General features: G+C 36.3%; 2 long non-coding RNA genes across 2 annotated transcripts in view; one reads left to right on the top strand and one right to left on the bottom strand.

Annotated features, from left to right (window-relative positions):
* The window catches only part of LOC123566267 (uncharacterized), a 61,877-nt gene that overhangs the window by 5,577 nt on the left and 32,769 nt on the right, over positions 1-23,531 (top strand). The window contains exon 2 of the long non-coding RNA XR_008372079.1: positions 15,993-16,180. This is a non-coding gene — a long non-coding RNA (uncharacterized LOC123566267). The remainder of the gene's footprint in view (positions 1-15,992; positions 16,181-23,531) is intronic.
* On the bottom strand, positions 18,732-21,925 carry LOC128559056 (uncharacterized). Its single transcript, XR_008372078.1, has 2 exons — positions 20,008-21,925; positions 18,732-18,931 (listed from the first exon to the last, which is right to left on the bottom strand). It is a non-coding gene; the product is annotated as an uncharacterized LOC128559056 (long non-coding RNA).

Raw genomic sequence — 23,531 nt, 5'->3', positions numbered from 1 at the left:
GGCATAGAGCCTTGATATTTGGCATGTGACATCATCTAATAGTACTCTATGAAAATTGTTCAAATTATGCCCCTGGGTTGAAATGAGGCCCTGCCCTTGGGGGTCTCAAGTTTGCATAGGCATATATAGGAGAGAACTTTAAAAATCTTCTTGTCTAAAACCACAAGACCTAGGCCTTTGATATTTGGTATGTTGCATTGCCTTGTGGCCCTCTATCAAAATGATCAAATTATTACCCTGGGGTGAAAAGAGGCCCTGCCCAGGGGGGTCTCAAGTTTTACATAGGCTTATATAGGAAAATTTTTTTAAAATTTTATTGTCTGAAACTGCAAGGCCTAGGCTTTTGATATTTGGTATGTTGCATTGCCTTGTGGTCCTCTACCAAAATTGTTCAAATTATTACCCTGGAGTGAAAAGAAGCCCTGCCCCGGGGCTCTCAAGTTTTACATAGACTTGTATAGGAGAAAACTTTAAAAATCTTCTTGTCTGAAGCTGCAAGGCCTAGGCTTGTGATATTTGGTGTGTTGCCTTGCCTATTGTTTCTCTACCAAAGTTGTTCAAATTATGCCCATGGGATGACAGGAGGCCCTGCCCTTGGGTCACAAGTTTAACATAGACTTATATAGGGTAAAAATTAAAAATCTTCTTGCCTTAATATTCAAGGCCTAGGCCTTTGATATTTGGTGTGTAGCATTGCCTAGTGGATCTCTTACAAGTTTGTTTAACTCATTAAGGACGCAGATCGCATTTATGCGTTCATTTTAACTCTTATCGAGTACCGCATGTCGTATTTATCCGTCAAAAGATAACAGGCGTGTATGCAGAGGGTAGCATAAATTCGCTATCCAACTGATAGTACTGTATGCCGCATGACGTGATTTTACGTTTGTAAGAGTACTAACGATTAGACTGCTGTCAAAGTCAACCAATGAAAATATTTTACTCTAAAGATTTATAAAACCCGGAAGCGATCAAAACAATCAAAATATTTATTATCTAAGCATGTATTTTCAATATGCTCATCACTAAATATCGGAATTAGAAAGTTATTTCTAGGTATTGCCTGTTTTATCTTCTCATTCTAGTATGCTGCAGAGTCTTTCTTTTTGATTCAGTATTTTTAATTTTATTAAATAAAGTATAATTTTGTTCTTTCATAATGTCATTTGCTTTAAAGTTTAGCAACAGATGATATTTAATATAAAATGATATAATAATGGCTGTTTTTCTATGTCCAATCTTTCTTGAATATTGCAGTTTTCCATATTCTTGTTACTTCAGTTGGCCTGTAAAACAATTTTGCAAATAAAAATAATAGTAAATTTTAGATTATTGAATAGATAATAAACTGTATTATCAGTTGTGAAAATTTCAGTTTCATTTCATCTGTTATAAACAGATGTTTGTCCCTAATATTGATCAAAGGATGCCTAGATCTTATCGATTATTGATTATCAGTGAAAATCCACAGGCATACAAAGCAGATAATTTGATAAGTGGCTCAGGAATGTATCGGAAAATTGATACAAGTAATTAAGCGGTGATATGGCTGCAGGGGTTAATGAGTTAAATTATACCCCTGGAGTGAAAAGAGGCCTCACCCTTGGGGGTCACTTGTTATATGAGTTATATAGGAAAAAGTACTTAAAAAACATTAGATCATAGTTCATAGACTGTAAAATTATAATTACCTGATGACCCCAAGTGATGAGAGGTCATCTGACTGTGACCTTGACCTATTGACCTACTTTCTTGTTTTTTAAGATACAACCTTGAAATTTGGATGACATTGTACAGTTTAACACACAGATCTTAAAACTGACTTTCAGTGATCATGAATGTGACCTACTGACCTACTTTCTTTATATTTTAGCATCAGTTTGCCATTTGAAACATGTGGCTCATATTACTCAGGTGAGCGATCCAGGGTCATCATGACACTCTTGTTATATGAGTTATATAGGAAAAAATTACTTCAAAAATTATCTGATCATATTTCCTAGACTGTTCAATTATAATTACCATATGACCCCAAGTAATTAGGGGCCACTTGACTGTAACCTTGACCTACTGACCTCCTTTCGTTTTTTAAGATACAGCCTTCAAATTTGGATAACATGTACAGTTTTGCACACCAATCTTAAAACTGACTTTCAGTGACCATGAATGTGATGTACTGACCTACTTTCATGTTTTTAAGATACAGCTTTGAAATTTGGATGACATGTATAGTCTTACATGCCGATGTTTAAACAGACTTTCAGTGACCATCAGTGTGACCTACTGACCTACTTTCTTGTTTTCTAAGCTACAGCAAAACGATTTCAACCACCTGTAAACATTTTTTTTTTAATTTCAAAAGTAATCTTGCATACTCTTTACCTTGACCCACACCAGCTTTAGCTAAGAAATTTGTTCAAGTAAACAACTCTACTCATGTGAGCGATATAGGGCCATCATGGCCCTCTTGCTTTCAGTAGATTTAATTTCTAATAGATAGTTCGCAAAATACCGTATAACTAGTTATTTCTGCGGGGGTAAATTTTTGTGTTTTGGGCATGAAAATGGGTTTTCTAATTTCCGCGATTTTAATTTCTGCAGATTTCTGTAGAGAGGTATTTAAAAATTATTTCATGTATAAAATACAGTTAAAAATACACATGTTGAAATACCATGTATTATGATAATGTACATGCACTCAGTTCAACAGTTACTGCACAATACCCTGAAACATTTAAAATCTTAATTTAAAATACAAATGTATTTCATCACCACTCACTAATTCATTTTGACACTGTTTATACTCTAGTTTCAAGTACACAGGTAAAAAAAGGCGACAAACAGGGCGATCCGATATACGAAGTTACGAAATATTTGCGAATTTAATTTTTGCGGCTGGAAGAGACCCGCAAAATATCGCAGAAAGTACCTACCCGCAGAAATAACCAGTTATACGGTACAACCCTTACAGAAGAAAAAGGCCTGCCGCGTACTCTTGCTGTGTACATACAGCGTATTTGACGCGTACATGATGTGTACTGAAATCAAGGGCTTTAAATAGTACGCAGGATATACACCGCACATACACCGATAGTACGTTTGTAGTACACTTTTAATATGCAAATGAGCTCTGCCGCGTACCACTTGCTGCGTACATGCTGTGGACTACATAGTACACAGGATGTACGTTGGAGGAATCTAGTACGCGGGAAGTACACCAGAGAAATAGTACTATGTTTTTCTATGCATGTGCAGCCTTTTCTAAATCAAACAAAATTCATAATGCTCAAAAATACCATACTTAGTTTAAAATTAACAGTTTTAAATAGTGACCTAAAATGCACCATAATTCGACTTTGGACATTAAGAGTAACAAGTGCATTAAAGCATATGGCAAATCTGCGATAAATGCTGAAGAGCATGGGTAAGACACAGCTCACTGCTCAATTTTTCATTATAATTACATATAAAGGTGTTACTTTACTGAAAAACAAATCAAATGTTTTTTTCCCCATATTTATTACATCATGGCCCTCAAAATTAATTCAAAATGAAAAAGAATGTATTTTTACATTGCATGCAAGGTGCAGCTCAGAAATCACTTAGATGTAAGCTTCACAAATGAACATTGCAAATAGTTTGGCAAATTTTCATTGTTCAGAATAATCTGAACTTTTCTATGCTATTAAGATAAAAGTTACTTGGAAATCAAGTTCTTGCTTCCAAAAAAAAAATGTACAAATCCTTCCTGCATGAAGTGTACTTCAGACTTTTACCTAAAAAAATTCTAAGTATAAACACCAAAAGAAAATGAACAAGTCCCTCCTGCGTATATGAAGTGTACTTCAGACTTTAACTTATAAAAATCAAAGCACTGAGAGGACTGATGTGGGCAGCAGTTGACAGCTTTTGGTAATGGGCATGAACAGTTAGCTTAAGTTTGGTGATTCTAGTTAAACTACTTTTGATTAATAAGCATTCTCAACCTTTCTTTTACCAAATCAAGGGGTAAAACTCTGCTTTTACTCTGTTAAAGGGGATAAAATAATATATGAGCAAAGCTCATGTGCTTATTGAAAATTTTGTGAGGTTTGGTTAATTTTGCTCAAAATCTTTTTTGAATTATAAACATTTTTTTAACAAATCAATGGGAAACACCCTACTTTTACTGGAACAAGGGGAATAACAGTAAATGTGAGCAAAGGTCATTGACTTATTGATAATCATGTGATGTTTGGAGATTCTAGTTATAACAAGAGCTTGTAGAACACTTGCATGAATTAACTGACAAGGAATTGATGTCTTGTTCTTCGGATTTATTTCAAAAATATTTGGGGCGAGCGAGCGAAAAAAAAATTAAAATATTTTTTTTTTCAAATCCTCATTAATTGATGCGAGCGAAGAGTGATGAAATAAAAAAAAAAAAGTAATTATCGCTTGTGTCATGTTTAACACCAAATAAAGTGTATTTCCATCTATATTGTATGACAAGCCGAAACAATCTTAATTTTGGTTCAGCAAAAATGTGTACAAAATAACCTTATCGGCTGATTTTCAAACAACAGTTTCGGAGGAAAGACTTTTCACTGAAATGGGACGTGGACGTAGTAAGTTAGGAGTTCGAAAATACATTTATTACTGAATATTTTATTGTGTTCCTCAGTGTAAAAGGCACATGTGGCAATTAACGGCTGAATGTTTGTCCCGTACATACTTTCAATGGGTCTTCTTTGTCAGTATACTTTAGCATGTTAAGTGGACATGAGAATATTGCGAGGAGTTTCATGTTTGATAATTATCTTTTAAGTTAGGGTACCTGGTTAGAACTTTATTCAAACTAATTTGACTTGATCCTCGGAATATTGAGATTAGTTTTTCATATGCGCAATATCTCAACTCGGTTAGGTTGCCCGACAGAAATATAAAACAATCATTAATGTGACCGTCAAATTATTTGGACTAGTTTGAATTTTTTATCACATGTTTGCATTTGAAGGGGACATCAATCATTATACATTGAAAATGCAGTTTGTTTTAAACATAATTATTAACAATTGTGATATTACATTTTTTTTCTTCTCTGACCCCCAATACGTCAAAGGAAAAGACTCTCAATACTTTAAAGAAAAAAAATGTTTTTACAAGCTGATACTCACTTTTGCTCTTCCATTTCGCCATTTCTTTGGTGTCTTTCCTTTTTATTAATTGTTGTATTTTTCTGACAGTCCCACATGAATTTGATCGTTGTCCAATTATAATATACAGACAACAAATCTCGTACATGTGATACGCCAGATTTTTCAACATCTGGACAGCGTTGTTAGTGAACGTCATTTTTCGTAGTTTTACTTGATTATTCCCAATGTTGAGCTTTACCTGCTGCAATTTCTACTCCGAGTACTCGGCTCCAATTCATTTACAATACTTGTTATCACTACCAACTTAATCCAAAGATTATTGTCTGTTAACTAGTATATTTTTTCTAATTTAATTTTACACAATTTCATTCTTCATGCAGGCTGCCATTTTTCATGCATCTACTCACTTTGATGAAACAAAACCACTGCCATACAGTTAAACTTGTAGCAAATATGGACGGTCGGCGGGTAAAATGAAAATAAAAGTACTGAAAATGACTTTTATTTTTATTTTGTTTTGTCAAAAAATAGGGTCTGCGCTCCCATAAACTAGAAAATTAAAAAATGCTGGCCTAAATTACAAGCTAGGTGCGTTTAAACTTTGAAATTTCCACCTTTTTTTTCGTTTCTACTGATTTCGACCCAGTGCAAAAAATACGCCAGGTGCGGGTGGTCAAAAAAAAATTAAAATATTTTTTTTTCATTTCCCGTCAAATTGGTGCCGGAAATCCGACGAACAGGTAATCAATTTGGTGTGGCCTAACTGCCTACTGAGCATTTAACGTATTGATCTTTAATCAATAATTATGGGTCATGACCTCCGTATCAAATGTGATCTTAGACCAAAGCATAATCTAGTTTTCTGGCAAAATAGTTCTATTGTCAATGTGATATTGACCTTTGACCTACTGAACTCAAAATCAATAGGGGTCATTTGCTGGTCATGACAAATCTCCCGATCTCATGATCCTAGGCCCAAGCGTTCTTCAGTTATCATCCGGAAACTGATTTGTCTACAGACCGACAAACATCCATCATCAAACATTAATATTTACAATATACCCATCCTCCTTTGAATGAGGGCAATTAAATTTCAAATTAGAAGATGCCCATGTCTCCCTAGTCCCCCAATGCATAGTCGTAATAGGCCAGAAGTCAATAGAGGATAGGAACGAAAGACAAAGAGACACTAATGTTTGGCTACAATAGAGATCATCTACTTGGCATGTCCAATCACCCTATGAAGTTACAAAATTCTGGGTCAAATGGTTCTCAAGTACACCGTTTTCCATGTTCAGGCCCCTCTGACCTTGATCTTTGATCGAGTGAGTCCAAAATCAAAAGGGGTCATCTACTCTTCATGTCCAATCATCCTATGAAGTTTCAACGTTCTGGGTCAAGTGATTCTCAAGTTATTGATCCAGAAAGAGTTTTTCCATCTTCATGCCTCTGTCATCGACTTTGTAATTCCTATCATCGCGATTGAAGGTTCTGGGTCAAATGATTCTAAAGTCATTGGTTGGAAACTGTTCCTGTGACCTTAACTTTTGATCAAGTGATTCAAAAATCAATAGGGGTCATCTACTCTACATGTCCAATCATCCTGTGAAGTTTGAACATTCTGTGTCAAGTGATCCTCAAGTTATTGATCAGAAACGGGTTTCCATGTTCTGGCCCCTGTGACATTGACAGGTGATTTTTTTTTTCAAATGAGATCTCATCTTGGTAAAAGCAGGCTATGAATACATTATACATAAATTACATAGATAAAAGACACTTCAGAATAGTTCTTAAACTAAAAACAACCATAAAAGAATATTTACAATGAAATTAAATGTTTCCTTCAATTTTTAAACAACCAAAACAACTCCTATTATCTACAATATCAGCACACATCATGATCATGCATTCAGTCATTTTTCAGCTGTAGATTAATATAATATGCCTCATAATCATGACAATATGCATGTTTTAGTATTGTTATATTTTTTGGTCCTTTGGGATCATGGAGTCCATTCAACATATGTGTAATAGAGTTCTGCTTAAGCCGGTGCTATGGGTCGAAAGAGGTGTTGCACATTTCATTACCTCTCATGAACAGACTCAATCAAACCGAGTCTGCTATTATTCTTCTTGGTTGCATTCTATGCTTCCAAAGGATCTTTTTACGAATTTTATTGTTCAGATTCAAATATTGAAAATTGAAATTTTATTATTCAAATCAAATATTGAAAATTGAAATTTTTCTAACTTAGTTTGAATGATCTCAAATGATTTCATTGCAGTCTTCCGAATCCCGCAATTGTATAATTATCCGAGAAGAAATCGTATACTCTTTAATGATATGTCAATCACAAACACCAGCTGGAATGTAATATTAAATCAAATTGAAGTGCCTACGTTCGTATTTTCGGGAAACATGTACGAACTTTTCGCCCCCTCCGTTACGGCTGCAATTATTTTCCTAAGTTGTGCAAATAAAAAATATTTAAGTAAATATTATGAAAGGATCGTATCTTTCTCTATGAAAAATAAGTAGGATAATACCTCTTCTGTTGATTTCATGCAATCTATCTTTCAATAAACCCATGCTACAAAGTTCATCTGCAATTATTGATCGCGGCCGATGAGGCCGCAGTTTTCTGATCATGTGACCAAAACAAGCTCTTTGGTGTTGTTATAATAATAAAATTTCGATTAACTTTTCTAGCAGGAACTGAGTTTTAATTTAAAACGTTTACAGAAGACGCAACTTGGTTTTAATACCGATTATAGATCTACGCGGATGGTGCTGAAGTACTATACTATTTTTGTAGGTTTATTTTGGTCACGTGATGAAGAATTGTTTTGGTCATGTGATCAAAGCAAGCATGCTCATTTTCATACGCGTTGTTTTTGTTATAAAATATAGATTACGACAAATTTGTACTTAAGCAGTCCATTTTTTGATAAAGTTGAATCTCAGAAGCTTTCTGAAAGTTAAACAGACTTGAATTACGTAAAATTTATGTAGGACATGGAACTACTTGTTCTTCGGTTTCGGATAAACTTTTTGACCGTAAATTTGTGGTATGGTAAATCTGTGGTCACGCTTCGCTGCCCACAAAAACTAAGTATAAATGCCAAAAGAAATTGTACAAGTCCTTCCCGCATATATATGAAGTGTACTGCACAAATTTCAAAGTTTCTGCGGTGTACATGCAGTGTACTTGTACAAGTCCCTCCTGTGTGCATGCAGTGTACACCTTAAATTTTCAGTCTGTGCTGCATACTTGTAACGTAGCGTGGCCATTTAATACAACAAACATAACCTTTTATAACCAGTTTTATTTATCATAGCAACAGTCTTTAATATTTAAACATAACATTTTAGCTAGATATTATTAAGTAGAAGTGACCTTATCAATCTAGCATTTTTAACCCATCTTTCCCTCTAACTCTCCATCTCTCTATAATTATATTTCAGTCTAGCCGCTATGTAAAATTACGCAATTCGTCGTGCCTTTTTCCTTAAACCCATATCTAACTTTGATCCCGGAAGTAAATGGTATAAACAACTAAGTATACCTGTTTAACCCTTGGGCTACATCTTTTGTGACAGGTTTGATAATTCAGCTTTTCAATTTAGATTCAAGTATTACAGTTTATCATCTTTCTACGTAGCATATTAAACAATGATTTATAGAATATACAATATTCCGAACCTTTCAAACCTGTTACATTACATACTTGAAGTGTACTACTACAAGTGACCTCCTGCGTACATGCTGTGTCCTCTTCGAAATAGTATGCGGCATGTACGCAGCATGCGGTGTATGTAAAATGTACTCCTCTGGCGTACTTCTATGTTTGCGGCATATACACAGCAAATACGCAGCATGTACACCACAGAAGCTTGCTTCTGTAAGGGAATGCACAGAACCAGAATAAGTCTGCAAGTTTTTAGCTCGACTATTCGAAGAATAAGTAGAGCTATCCTACTCACCACGGCGTCTGCGTTGGTGTCGGCGTCACACCTTGGTTAAGTTTTTCGTACCAGTCCACATTTTGACAAAGTCTTTTGAGATAAAGCTTTGAAACTTTCAACACTTGTTTACCATCATCATGGCCAGTTATAGGCAAGAGCATATAACTCCATCAAGGATTTTGGCTGAATTATGGCCCCTTTTGACTTAGAAATCATGGTTAAGTTTTTCGTACCAGTTCGTATTTTGACAAAATCTTTTAAGATAAAGCTTTGAAACTTTCAACACTTGTTTACCATCACCATGCCAGTTATAAGCAAGAGTACATAACTCCATCAGGATTTTGGCTGAATTATGGCCCCTTTTCGACTTAGAAATCTTGGTTAAGTTTTCGTACCAGTTCATATTTAGACAAAGTCTTTTGAGATAAAGCTTTGGAAACTTTCAACACTTGTTTACCATCACCATGTCCAGTTATAGGCAAGAGACATAACTCCATCAAGGATTTTGGCTGAATTATGGCCCTTTTTGACTTAGAAATCTTGGTTAATATTTCGTACCAGTTCATATTTTGACAAAGTCTTTTGAGATAAAGCTTTTAAACTTTCAACACTTGTTTACCATCACCATGTCCAGTTATAGGCAAGAGCACATAACTCCATCAAGGATTTTGGCTGAATTATGGCCCTTTTTGACTTAGAAATCTGGGTTAATATTTCGTACCAGTTCATATTTTGACAAAGTCTTTTGAGACAAAGCTTTGAAACTTTCAACACCTGTTTACCATCACCATGTCCAGTTATAGGCAAGAGTACATAGCTCCATCAAGGATTTTGGCTGAATTATGGTCCCTTTTGACTTAGAAATCTTGGTTAAGTTTTTCGTACCAGTTCATATTTTGTGTAAAGTGTTTGACATATGGCTTTGAAACTTTTATCACTTGTTTAGTATAATAGTCTCTATCTGTAGGAAAGAGAACATATTAACTCTGTCATCTGTTTTGGCTGAATTATGGCCCTTTTTGGACTTTGAAATTGGTTCTGTTTCCATGCAAGTCCATGTTTTGTCAAAACTATTTGACATATGGCTTTTAAACTTTGAACACTTGCTTATCATTATGATTTACATCTGTAGGCAAGAGTACATAACTATTTTGACTGAATTATGGCCCTTTTTGGACTTTGAAATTGGCTCATATATTGCCATTTAGTGCAAGACTTATCGAAATCAAAGTAATACAGGAACATTGTTTGTCTAATCTATTTATTTCTTTTGTCTGAATATCCGTGGAAATATTTTGACCCCATTCTTCAATCAATTCTTCGAATAGTTGAGCGCGCTGTCATCAGACAGCTCTTGTTTTATCCCCCGCTGATGAAATCGGGACGGGGGTATTGAAATGGAGTTGTCAGTGCATCTGTCCCTCCGTCTGTCCGTCCATAGCCATTTCTTAGTTACTAGCAGGTAGAATTTCATGAAACTTGAAATAAAAATGAACCAACATACTGCGATGATGCCCGTCAAGTTTGTTTTTTTTTTTTTTGATTGCTCAATTTCCCTTAGAGTTATTGCCCTTGATTTAATAAATAATGCCCAAAAATGTCGGTCCTCAGTCATTTCTCAGTTACTATCAGGTAGAATTTCATAAAACTTGAAATAAACATGCACCAGCATACTATACTGCTGATGATGCCCTTCAATTTTGTTTTCATTGGTCAATTTCCCTTAGAGTTATTGCCCTTGATTTAATGAAAAATCCACATCTGCAGCCATTTCTCAGTAACAAGCCTGGTAGAATTTATAAACATGGTCACACCCCCTCCCCCACCCCTCCCCCCCCCCCCCCCCCCCAAAAAAAAAATCATTCTTTTTTATTCATTTTTTTTTCAAACCTTCCATGAATATTTATCAACATGCAAAGTTGTACTGTTCCCTCACCTCACTCCTCCACCATGCTGAGTCATGCCCACCACCCCTATCATGCATCTTGGATTTTTTTTACTGGCAAGCTCTTATTCAGAGATAAGCACTGAGAAAAGTCGAGCACGCTGTCTTATGGACAGCTGTTTGTTTTTCATGAATCCCCTGCCCGAGTGGTGGAGCGTTATAGGAATGATCTCCGTCCATCCTTCCGTCTTCCATCCTTCCGTAACATTTTGTGTCCGCTCTGTATCTCCTAAATCCCTTGAAGGATTTTCATGAAACTTGGGTCAAATGATCACCTCATCAAGACGATGTGCAGAATCCATGAGTCAGCCATGTCGGTTCAAGGTCAAGGTCACAACTCAAGGTGAAAGGTTTGAGCCTTCCATTTTGTGTCCGCTCTGTATCTCCTAAACCCCTTGAAGGATAATCATTAAACTTAGCTCAAATGATCACCTCATCAAGACGATGTGCAGAACCCATGAGTCAGCCATGTTGGCTCAAGGTCAAGGTCACAACTCAAGGTTAAAAGTTTGAGCCTTCCATTTCGTGTCCACTCTGTATCTCCTAAACCCCTTGAAGATTTTCATCAAACTTCATCAAGAACTCATGAGTCAGCCATGTCAGCTCAAGGTCAGAGTCACAACTCAAGGTCAAAGGTTTGAGCCTTCCATTTTGTGTCCGCTCTGTATCTCCTAATCCCCTTGAAGGATTCATATGAAACCTGGGTCAAATAATCACCTATCCAAGACGATGTGCAGCCATGCCAGCTCAAGATCAAGGTCACAACTTGGGGTCAAAGATTTGAGCCTTCTATTTTGTGTCCACTCTGTATCTCCTAAACCCCTTGAAGACATTTCAAACATCTTATGTCAAATGGCATTTCTCCTCAGTATCCTAAATCAGTGTACCAAAGTATGTTGTAGCATATTTTCAGTTTGTATGATAGTAGTAATGTATAAAATATTCATATGTTTTCTGTTTATGTGATTGTACTATGTAATTGTTCTTTGGTTTTGTTTTTCGTAATTTATGTAAATCTTGTGTATCATTGTATTGTTGAATGTTTTATCATCTGTATATTATGTATATATTCTGAGGCCCACATGGAAGATTGGGAAACCAAATGTGTAGCCTCATTAAATAAAGTCTTTACTTACTTACTTACTTACCCCTTGAAGGAATTCCATCAGACTTGGGTCAAATGATTACCTCATCAAGAACTCACGAGTCAGCCATGTCAACTCAAGGTCAAGGTCACAACTCAAGGTCAAAGGTTTTAGCTCTGTATCCTAAACCCCTTGAAGGATTTTCATGAAACTTGGCTCAGATGATCACCTCATCAAGACAATGTGCAGAATTTATGGGTCAGCCATGTTAGTTCAAGGTCAAGGTCACAGCTCAAGGTCAAAGATTTACCCTTTCACAATCCTTAACAGTGGCGGGGGATTTAGCAGTGTTTCAGACTGCCTTGTTTTTAATTTTCCATCAATATTTATAATCAACTTGTGATGTTTTGTACCCTCACCCGGTCACCGCCGCTTGTCAGTATCTTTTTTGGCTCGACTATATGAAGTATATGGAGAGCTATCTTACTCACCCTGGCATCGGCGTCTTTCACCTTGGTTAAAGCTTTTATGCACTTAATCTTTTTTCTCCTTATCTCTGTAATTACTTGAGGGGTTTGCTTTAAACTTAAAATGGTTATTCCTCATCATCACCCAAATCATCTGGTGTAAGGGCCATAACTCTCATGCCAGTATCTCATGAATCATGCCCCCTTTTTACTTAGAATTTCAGGTTAAAGTTTTGGTGCCCTTTCACTCGATCTCAGTTATTATTGTATGGATTTGATTCAAATTTAGAACAGTTGTCCCACATCAGATGACACAAGTTCCATAGCTCTGGCACCAATTTTTAGCTCGACTATTCATAGAATAGTAGAGCTATTGGACTCGCCCATGCATCGGCATCTGCGTCCCGATTTGGTTAAGTTTTTGTATGTAAGCTGGTATCTCAGCAACCACTTGTGAGAATGGATTGAAACTTCACACACTTATTCACTGTGATAAACTGACCTACATTGCACAGGTTCCATAACTCTATTTTGCTTTTTTACAAAATTATGCCCCTTATTCGACTTAGATATTTTTGGTTAAGGTTTTGTATGTAAGCTGGTATCTCAGTAACCACTTGTGGGAATGGTTTGAAACTTCACACACTTATTTACTGTGATAAACTGACTTACATTGCACAGGTTCCATAACTCTATTTTGCATTTTTACAAAATTATGCCCCTTTTTCGACTTAGAATTTTTTGGTTAATGTTTTGTATGTAAGCTAGTATCTCAGTACTCACTAATTGGAATGGATTGAAACTTCACACACTTGTTCACTATCATAATCTGACATGCACAAAGCAGGTCCCATAACTTTATTTTGCTTTTTTTCAAAATTATGCCCCTTTTTCAACATAGAAATTTTTGGTTAAGTTTTTGTATGTAAGCTGGTATCTCAGTATCCACTAATAGGAAAGGACTGAAGTTGCACACACTTGTTCACTGTCATGATATGACATGCAATGCAAAGGGTCAATAACACAACTTCGCATTTTACAAAATTATGCCCCTTTTTCGACTTAGGAGTTTTTGGTTAAATTCCTATTATGTAAGCTGGTATCTTAGTACCCAGTAATGGGAACGGATTGAAACTTTACACACTTGTCCACTGTCATGAGCTGATAAGCACTATGCAGGTTCCATAACCCTATTTTGCTTTTTTACTAAATTATGTCCCTTTTTCAACTTTCGTATTCATTCAATCGACAAGGCTGTTGAATAGTCGAGCGTTGCTGTCCTCCGACAGCTCTTGTTTTTATGAATTATGCCCCTTTTTACTTGAAATTTCAGTGAAAGTTTTGGTGCACTTTCACTCTATCACAGTTATATCTAAATGGAATTGATTCAAACTTAAAGTAATTGTAGCACATCATCACCCACATCGTATGACACAAGGGCCATAACTGTGGCACCAATATTTTATGAATTATGTCCTTTCGCTTAGTATTTCAGGTTGGTGCACCTTCACTTAATCTGTGTTATTATGCCCCCCTTCGAAGAAGGAGTGGTATATTGTTCTGCAGATGTCGGTCTGTTGGTCAGTCGGAATGTATACCAATCTGTTTCCGGATGATAACTCAAAAACGCTTGGGCCTAGGATCATGAAAGTTGATAGGAAGGTTGGTCATCACCAGCAGATGACCCCTATTGATTCTGAGGTCTGTATGTTAAAGGTAAAGGTCACAGTGACCCTGAAGAGTTAAATGGTTTCCAGATGATAACTAAAGAAAGCTTTGGCCTAGGATCATGAAAGTTGATAGGGAGGTTGGTCATGACCATCAGATGACCCCTTTTGATTTTGAGGTCAATATGTCAAAGGTCAATATCACAGTGACTCTGAACAGTTAAATGGTTTCTTGATGATAACCTAAGAATGCTTGGGCCTAGGATCATGAAAGTTGATAAGGAGATTGGTCTTGACCAACAGATGACATCTATTGATTTTGAGTTCAGTATGTCAAAGATCAAGGTCACAGTGACATGGAACAGTTAAACCCTTTCTGGATGATAACAAAGGTTGCTTTGGCCTAGGATCGTGAAAGTTGATAGGGAGGTTGGACATCATCAGCAGATGGCCCCTATTGATTTTGAGGTCAGTATGTCAAAGGTCAAGGTCACAGTGACTCTGAACAGTTAAATGGTTTCCGAATGATAACTCAAGGTTGCTTCGGCCTAGGATCAGGAAAATTGATAGGGGTGTTGGTCATGACCAGCAGATGACCCCTATTGATTTTGAGATCATTAGGTCAAAGTTCAAGATCACATTGGCCAGGAACAGTTAAACGGCTTCTGGATGATAACTCAAGGTTGCTTAGACCAAGGGTCATGAAAGATGATAGAGAGGTTTATCATGACCAGTAGATGACCCCTACAGATTTTGAGGTAAGTAGGTCAGTGGTCAAGGTTACAGTGACCAAGAACATTTAAACCTTTTCCAGACAATAACTTGAGCATGCTTGGGCCTAGGATCATGAAACTTGATAGGGAGATTGGTCATGACCATTAGATGACCCCTGTAGATTTTGAGGTCAGAAGGCCAAAGGTCAAGGTCACATTGACCCGGAACAGTTAAACCCTTTCCGGAAGATACCTTGAGAACATTTGGGCCTAGGATCACGAAACTTAATAGGGAGGTTGATCCTGACCAGCAGATGACCCCTGTTGAGTTTTAGATCAATAGGTTAAAAGGTCAAGGTCAGGTTGAACCAGAACAGTAGAACTTTTTTTTACAGTGAGCATATAATTTCTGTTCCTTGTGCAATTACTGAATGCATCAAGGGGGGCATTTCGTGTTTTACAAGCTCTTGTTACTAAATAAATATGATTCAAACTTAAATTAGTTCTTCCACATTGTCGTCCTCATCATATGACACAAGGTCCCTAATTCTGGCACAAATATTTAGTGACTTATGTCCCTTTTAGCTCGACTTTTCAAAGAATAGGTAGAGCTATTGGACTCGCCTGTGCATCTGTGTTTGCATCCTGATTTGGTTAAGTTTTTGTATGTAAGCTGGTATCTCAGTAACCTCTTGTGGGAATGGATTGAAACTTCACACACTTACTTACTGTGATAAACTGACTTAAATAGCACATGTTCTATAACTCTATTTTGCTTTTTTACAAAATTAAGCCCCTTTTTCGACTTAGAAATTTTTGGTTAAGGTTTTGTATATAAGCTGGTATCTCAGTACCCACTGATGGGAATGGATTGAATCTTCTGTCATGATCTGACATGCACTGTGCATCTCTTGTTTGTTTCTTGAGTTTTAGCAAGCAAGCAATTAAATTCAGGTTAGCAATATAAGGCCATCATGGAAATATCATGAACAATTAATGACTTGTTTCAGGCTGCTTAGTGTATGATGGGTCCTCTACACCAAGAAACATTGTAACCTAGCTAAAGTCTGCCACCTCTTCAGCTGACTTGGTCATGATGGTGAAAATTAAAGTGCCTGAAAATCCTCCTGTTGATGACCTAGCAGTCAAAGTACCTCAGCAAAAAATCAGACATTTCTTATTCATCGTCTTTCTTCAAGTAAGTATATGTATATGAGATTTTTTGGCAACTCTGTATATATTTTGCATATTTATGTCTCTCCCCAGACATATTGTTTTTGCCCAGTCCATTCATCTGTCGCGCTTTATTTCCAATCAATAACTGGAGAACCATTTTACCTAGAACCTTCATAGGGTGGCTTTTGGGTCACTCCATAAAAGGTCACAGGGGCCTGAACATGGAAAACCATTTCTGATCAAGAACTTGAGAATCACTTGAACTAGAATGTTGAAACTTCATAGGATGATTGGTCATATAGAGTAGATTGTTAAAGGTCAAGGTCACAGGGGCCTGAACATGGAAAACCATTTCCGATCAATAACTTGAGAACCACTTGACCCAGAATGTTGAAACTTCTAAAGGTAATTGGACACGCAGAGTAGACGACCCCTATTGATTTTTGGGTCACTTTGTTAAAGGTCAAGGTCACAGGGACCTGAACATTGAAAACCATTTCCAATCAATAATTGGAGAAGCACTTGACCCAGAATGTTGAAACTTCATAGGGTGATTGGACATGCAGAGGAAATTACCCCTATTGATTTTGGGGTCACTGTTAAAAGTCAAGGTCACAGTGGACAGAACATGGAAACTCATTTCCAGTCAATAACTTAAGATCCATTTGACCCAGAATGTTGAAACATAATAGGATAATTGGTCATGCAGAGTAGATGACCCTAAATATTGATTTGGGGGTCACTCCATCAAAGGTTAAGGTCAAAGGGGGCTGAACATAGAAAATTCTTTCCAATCAATAACTTGTGCTAGAAAATCCTTTAAAAGGGAAAGAAGAGAAGAAGGAAAGAAAATGGTTTTTCGAAAAAGGCAACAGTAGGACCGCATTCAAAGTGTATGTGGCTGCTGCTACATACGACCCCGACATAATTCATATTTAGAATATTATATTGACAATGAGGCTGGAATCACACAAAAATGGCTTAACAAGAATAACATGCTGTATCACTTAATACACCTAAAATGTAGACAAAATCCACCTTTTTAAATGATTATTCATATCTATTACATGACTTATTTCAGTCTACAAGTTGATGAAGAGATTTTGACCCTTTTTACCTCACATAAAATTAAATGCTGATCTAAATTAAGGAAATTTAGTACGAAAATCCTTTCTATACACCCGTCTGAAAGATGGAACGCCCTGGCAAGCTGGCTGACAGCATCCACAGACTTTGTCCGGAGCATTTCTTCTTCATGCATGGAGAGATTTTGATGTAACTTTGCACAAATATTCACCATCATGAGAGGAAGTGTCAAGCGCAAGGTCAGATACAAGAATGACAATTTAACAAGCTCTTGATGGGAAAATCTTATGACTATGGCACCCTTGTTATTTTCTTAATAAATCATCCCAATTCATTTTATGCATGCAAAGGTCAGATACAAGAATGACGTTGTCTAAAGCATTTTTTCTTCATGCATAGAGGGATTTTGATGTAACTTGGCACAAATGTTTTCCATCATGAGACGGAGTGTCAAGCGCAAGAACCAGGTGTCTAGGTCTAAGGTCACGGTCACACTTAGATGTCAAAGGTCATATTCAAGAATGACTGTCCGGAGCATTTCTTCTTCATGCATGGAGGGATTTTGATGTAACTTGGCACAATTGTTCACCGTCATAAGACGAAGTATTGTGTTTAAGAACCAGGTCACTAGGTCTAAGGTCAAGGTCACACTTAGAGGTCAAAGGTCAGATACAAGAATGACAACTTTGTTCGGAGCATTTCTTCTTCATGCATGTAGGGACTTTGATGTAATTTACTAATTTTGCACAGTAGTTCACAATAAAAAGACAAAATGTCATGTGCAAGAATCATGGCCCTAGGTCTAAGGTCAAAGTCACAGAGGTCAAAGGTCAGATACAAGAATGACAACAAGCTCTTGACTGGCATATTTTGTGACTATGGCATCCTTGATATTAGTTCACCTTAACACGAAGTGCTCAAGGTGAGCATTTGTGGTCGCCCTCCCGTCCCTAGATTTGCCACTATAATGCCACCCTTTTCAATGGTGGAGTATTTAGACAATTTTCCACCAAAATGCCACCTAAAATGACACCAAAATGGTGAAAAAATGAACAGGACCGTGACAAACCCGTTTTACACTAAATTCCACCTCTTTCCACTTGTGTACACCTTTAGGTGGCAATAAGTGGAGTATTTAGACAGTTTTACACCAGTATGCCACCATTATGGTGGAAAATTTGTTTGCCACTTAATTCCACTAATAGCCACCTTTATGGTGGCAGTAAGTGGAGTATTTAGACAAATTACCACTAAAATGCCACCATTATGGTGTAAAAATATTTTCCACTAAATGCCACTTACTTCCACCTATCGCCACCTAACAGGTGGCAGTAAGCAGACAAAATTTCACCAAAACGCCACTATGGTGGCAGTCCTATTTTCCACTAAATGCCACCAAATAGCTGGCAATATTAGGAAAATACGTCGCAACAAGTGGAAATTGGCTGCACCTGCTGAATCTGAAAAAACTCAGTAGGAAGCAAAAATCAAATTATATTAATATATTTTTTATTTTTATGAAAAATCAAAGACTCTTCACAAGAAATCACAAAAGATCTGAACACGAGGATCAGGATGTTGTCAATGCAGTCTTATTTTTTCATATTCCAGGATGGCTTAAGTAGATGGCGAATGACTCTCCAAATTTCACTCCTTTAGATGTAGGGCCATTTTTCTAGCACACAGTCTGTAACAGCAAACCATACAATGTCATCTATTAATAGATATATTTTTCTAACATTCTGAATAATTTTGCAGAAAATTGTAAATTTCCTCTAGAAAATATATGAAATCAAAAGACTAAACTGTAACTCACTGACATAACAAAGAACTCTACAAACTTAATCTATGCCAAAAACTGTGAAATCATTTAAATTCGCTGGCATCAAATTTCAAGCAAACGTAAAAAAAGGACTGTTTCGCGCGGGCTTTAATTTGCACATTTTCAATTTATAAATGAAAAAATAAATAACAGCGCAGTCTTAAATTCACCCATCGGTTCTAGCCCGAAAATAAAAATGATTTCACAGTAATATGCAACATCTTTATTATAACTATGAGAAGTTTCATCAAAATCTACATTGTAGAAAAAATTCTATTCACTCAAACGGTTACATTGTTTTGTGGAAATATATGCATCTTGAATCAATAACAAGAACTTGAGAATGGATGAAAGATGTGGAAGCACAATTACTCTAAGGTGATTTACACTTGTGTCAAATTTCATGAATATTTATCAATGGATTACTTGTTAGGTAGGAATTTATGGATTGAAAAACAATTAAAGGGCAATAACTTTGGTTACTGAAGTGATCCTGATGGAAATTGAACATGCACATGTCCTGTAGTGATCTACATTTTTGTAAAGTTTCATGAAGATCCATCAATAGATGCAGGAAAAATCCCTATTTTTAACCAAATCAAGGGGAAATTCTTCTTTTATTAGGTAAATAATTGAGCAGTGTTAATGAGCTTATAATAATTACATGAGGTTTAGTGATTCTATAGACAAAGCTATAAAAATATTATTCCAATTACAAGCATTTTCATTTAATCCGACGGACAGATAAAAAAGAAAGGACAACGCCAAAAATAATATCCCTCCGCCTTTGGCAAAAGGTAGTAATAGCACTTGAGTTTTTCATCACATTTATAATTAATATTTATCATATAATATGCCAGGAATTTCTATTAATTGGTGTATTTCTTTAAAAAATAAGGGTTATTTAAACATTAGCTTTTATAAAAACATATAATATTTACCTGATTCAAAATTATCTTGATATGTTTCTTTTATGCAGTAATAAGCTGTGTGCTGCTCAGGTATATACAGTCAGGCAGGCATATCATGTCACAAAGTTGCACTTTTTTCACAGAAGGTACCTGGTATGAACAGTTTAAAGTACATATTGTATCCTAAGTGCTAATCAATAATGTAAAAAATTACAAAATGATACAATTTTACAAACAGTGTTATAAACATGATTGAGCTATATTCCAGAAAATATATCTGGGATTTATCCATCTGCCAAACTTCCTAAGACATAGAAGGAGATTTTTTGACTTAAATTCAAAGCAGTTTGGTAAATGTTGTTTCAAATTCAAGTATTTGTTAAGAGTAATTAAGACAATGTTAAAGACAGTAATAATTAAAAAAAACATAAACAGTATAATATTGTTACCTCTCACAATGTGTTTCCAGTTTCTCCCAGGCTGACTCATCAAATGCCAGATTTCAAAATTTGGTATTATTACACAGATAAATTGATTCCACACATACACTTTCTTGGTCAGCTAAAGAAGGTGTCAAATCCTTAAGTTGTAAAGCTATTGTAAAAACATCCTTTTTATAAACACTTCTTTTTTTTTTTTTCAATTAATGAAGAGAATAGGCAAGAACTATTTCTTTGCATTTGACCTGATGTTTGCCTGCATACATGTTGTATATAAATCTTAACTGACCCAAATTCCACCTGGGGTTGTTTCTATACATTTGTGTGGGAGCTTGTAACTTGATCTATCATTAATCTTATCTTTAACCAACTTTCTCTCATGCAGAAATAATACACTGCAGACACATTTAAAAATGATCTTTTCAGATTCAGCTAGTACAGCCAATTTCCACTAGTTGCCACCTATTTTCCACCTTTTCTGTCTTTCATTGAATATAATGCAAAGCTATAATAAGCAATAAATATTCTGTCTTACAAAAGAACGAAAATTCAAATTTTCTGTTTACCATTCTGAATATTATTTTTGTCCAGCTAGAGTCAGCATAGACTTATTCTGATTTTAATGAAACCCTTTGAAGAAGGAGCCTGGGTATACTGTTTTGCAGATGTTTGTCAGTCTGTCGGTCATTTGGTATGTTGACCAATTGGTTTCCGGATGATAACACAAGAATGCTTGGGCCTAAGATCATGAAACTTTATATGTAGGTTGGTCATGACCAGCAGTGACCCATATTGACCTAGAGGCCAGTAGGTCAAAGGTCAAAATCACAGCGACCTGTAACAGTTAAACAGTTTCCAGATGATAACTCTAATACTCTTGAGCCTAGGATCATGAAAGTGAATGGGAGGGTTGAACATAGCTAGCAGATAACTCCTATAGATTTTTAGTTCAGTAGGTCAAAGGTCAAGGTCAGAGTGAGCTGGAACAGTTAAGCTGTTTCCGGATGTTAGTTTGAGAACTCTTTGACCTAGGATCATGAAACTACATAGGGAGGTTAATCATGACCGGCAGAGGACCCCTACTGATTTTGAGGTCAGTCAGTGGTCAAAGGTCTAGGTCACATTGACCCAGAACACTAGAACTTTTTTTGCCCAATAACTAGAGAATGCTTTGGTCTAAGATCACATTTCATACAGAAGTCACTTATGACTGGTAAATGGCCTATAATTATTGATTTAAAGGTAGTACATCAAACGTCCAGTGCACAGTGACCAAATGATTTCTGTTTCTTGTACAGTTACTGAACGCATCAAATGGGGGCGGGGAGCATTTTGTGTTCTACGAGCTGTTGTCAATGTGCAGTTTTAGCAAAGTCAGGTTCCGTGTCAATTAGGCCTGAAGTCCATTATACCTTGATTCCAACCTGAGTCCATGTGAAGATTTTTGTACAGGGTAATCCAATGTCTTACAGTTCTCTTTTGAATCAAACATCACAAAAATTTCTAAGTTTTTTTTCCACCTGTTCGCCACCAAGAAAATTTGCTAAGTCCCTATTTTCCACTAAACGCCACTCGATTTCCACCATGAAAAAAAACTATGTTCTACTTTCCACCAATTTTACACCTTTCTACCACCATAAAGAAAAACTATGTTCAAATTTACACCTAATGCCACCTAAATGCCACCAAAATAAAGTGGCTTTTGGTGGCAAATTTACCACTTAGGTGAAAAAAGAGCTGAATTACACCAAACGCCAACTAATGCCACCTATTTCCACCAACTGCCACCCTTTTTTCATGGAAATAAGTGGCAAAGAGTGGCATTAGGTGGCAAATCTAGGGACGGGCTGTGTCCGTCTTCCCTCATCAACAGTTTGACTGTTAACATTCTACAGGTCACAATTTCCACCTAATCTTAATGAAACTTGGTCAGAATGTTACTCTAAATAAAGTCTTGAACGGTTTGATATTTGGTCATCTGGGGTCAAAAACTAGGTCATCAGGTCAAATCAAAGGAAAAGCTTGTTAACACTCTAGAGGCCACATTTATGACTGTATCTTCATAAAACTTTTTTTTGAATGTTGATCTTGATGATCTTTAGGTCAGTTTAGAATCTGGGTCATATAGGGTCAAAAACTAGGTCACCAGGTCAAAATAAAGGAAAAGCTAGTTAACACTCTAGAGGCCACATTCATGACCACATCTTAATGAATCTTAGTCAGAATATTAATCTTGGTGATCTTTAGGTCAAGTTTAAATCTAGGTCATGTATGGGTCAAAAACTAGGTCACCAGGTCAAATCAAAGGAAAAGCTTGCTAACACTCTAGAGGCCACATTTATAGCAATATCTTTATGAAACTTGGTCAGAATTTTAATCTTGATGATTTTTAGGCTAAGATCAAATCTTGGTCAGGTGGGGTCAAAAACTAGGTCACCAGGTCAAAAAATCAAATGAAATTTATTAACACTTTAGAGGCCACATTTATGATGGTATCTTCATGAATCTTGGTCAGAATTTTAATCATGATGATTTTTAGGTCAAGTTCAAATCTGGGTCAGGTGGGGTTAAAAACTAGGTCACCAGGTCAAATCAAAGGAAAAGCTAGTTATGGTCAGACTGTTAATCTTTAGGATCTTTAGGTCAAGTTTCAATCTGAGTCAGGTGGGGTCAAAAACTAGGTCACCAGTTCAGATCAAAGGAAAAGCTTGTTAACACTCTAGAGGTCACAAATTTGGCCCAATCTTAATGAAACTTGGTCAGAATGTTACCCTCATTAAAATCTGGGACAAATTGGATAATGGGTCAAATCAAAGGAAAAACTTGTTAGCACTCTAGAGGCCATTTATGGAATATCTCTATGAAACTTTATAAGAATGTTTGTCTTGATGACCTCTAGATCAAGTTCGAATCTGGATCATGTGGGATCAAAAACTAGGTCACCAGGTCAAAAAATCAAAGGAAAAGCTTGTTAACATTCTAGAGGCCACATTTAAGACTATATCTTCATGAATCTTGGTCAGAATGTTAACCTTGATGATCTTTAGGTCAAATTTGAATCTGGGTCATGTGGGGTCAAAAACTAGGTCACCAGGTCAAATCAAAGGAAAAGCT

Source organism: Mercenaria mercenaria, chromosome 8 (assembly GCF_021730395.1).
Source record: "Mercenaria mercenaria strain notata chromosome 8, MADL_Memer_1, whole genome shotgun sequence".
Classification (NCBI taxonomy): domain Eukaryota; kingdom Metazoa; phylum Mollusca; class Bivalvia; order Venerida; family Veneridae; genus Mercenaria; species Mercenaria mercenaria.
Note: the sequence above shows the minus strand (reverse complement) of the source record. Positions and strands in the feature narration are given on the sequence as shown.